Source organism: Chiloscyllium punctatum, chromosome 33 (genome assembly GCF_047496795.1).
Source record: "Chiloscyllium punctatum isolate Juve2018m chromosome 33, sChiPun1.3, whole genome shotgun sequence".
Classification (NCBI taxonomy): domain Eukaryota; kingdom Metazoa; phylum Chordata; class Chondrichthyes; order Orectolobiformes; family Hemiscylliidae; genus Chiloscyllium; species Chiloscyllium punctatum.
The window spans coordinates 27,014,223-27,015,332 of NC_092771.1; positions in this window are offsets into that span (position 1 = coordinate 27,014,223).

The window sequence follows — 1,110 nt, forward strand, 5'->3', positions numbered from 1 at the left end:
AGGGTCATTTTCCCCAGGGTACAAAGAACAAAGAAAATTTACAGCCCAGGCACAGGCCCTTCGGCCCTCCAAGCCTGAGCCGATCCAAGTGTACTGTCTAAGCCTGTTGGTCAATTCCTAAGCATCTGTATCCCTCTGCTCCCCACCAACTCATGCATCTGTCCAGACACATCTTAAATGAATCTACCGTGCTTGCCTCTACTATCTCTGCTGGCAACGCGTTCCAAACACCTATCACCCTCTATGAAAAGTACTTGCCACATGTATCCCCCTTAAACTTTCCACCTCTCACCTTGAAAGCATGACCTCTCGTAGGTGGGTCTGAAACTAGAGGGAATAGGGTGGAGGGGAAAGATTTAAAAGGGACCCAAGGGGCAACGTTTTCACAAAGAGGATAGTGCGTGTCTAGAATGAGGTGGCATCTAGATGGATCAATGAATAGGAAGGGTTTAGAGGGATATGGGCCAAATGTTGGATGAAGTTGGTTTAGATATGTGTTCAGCATGGACTGAAGGGTCTGTTTCCATGCTGTACAGCTCTATAATGAGCAGAAAGGAGGGAGCCATCAGCTTTAACTTCTATTGCAAACAAAACTGAAAGGGTAATGTCACCAGTAATCCAGAGACCCAGGCTGAGGAGCGGGGAGAGTGGGGGGGGCAGACACAAGTTCAAATCCCACCATGCCTGCTGCTTTAAATTTAATTTAAAAATCTATAACATGAACAATTCAGTGACAATGATGATGAAACTGTCATCGATTGCTGTAAAAACCCAGCTGGTTCACTATTGCTCTAAGAGCCCATGGTGTTGAAGGTGGTGCTTGTATATTAGCATGGAGAGAATGTGATAAACAAGTAAACAAACAAGGCTTTTTTTCTTTGAGAGCTTGTAAGAGCAGCAATTCCAAAAAATCTGACTTGGATTGGTTTTTAGGGCCAATTTGATTATATTTAACAGATACTGCCTCAGACAAAAGGCTTTCGAGTTTAAAAGAAACATTTGTACAATGAAAGGGGAGTGGCCAGTCCTCACAACTTAGCTTTTCTCTGGTTTGGTTTGGTTTTAGCAGTCTGGCTGTTCACTGAAAGCAGTCAGTCAGTTTGAGGCTGC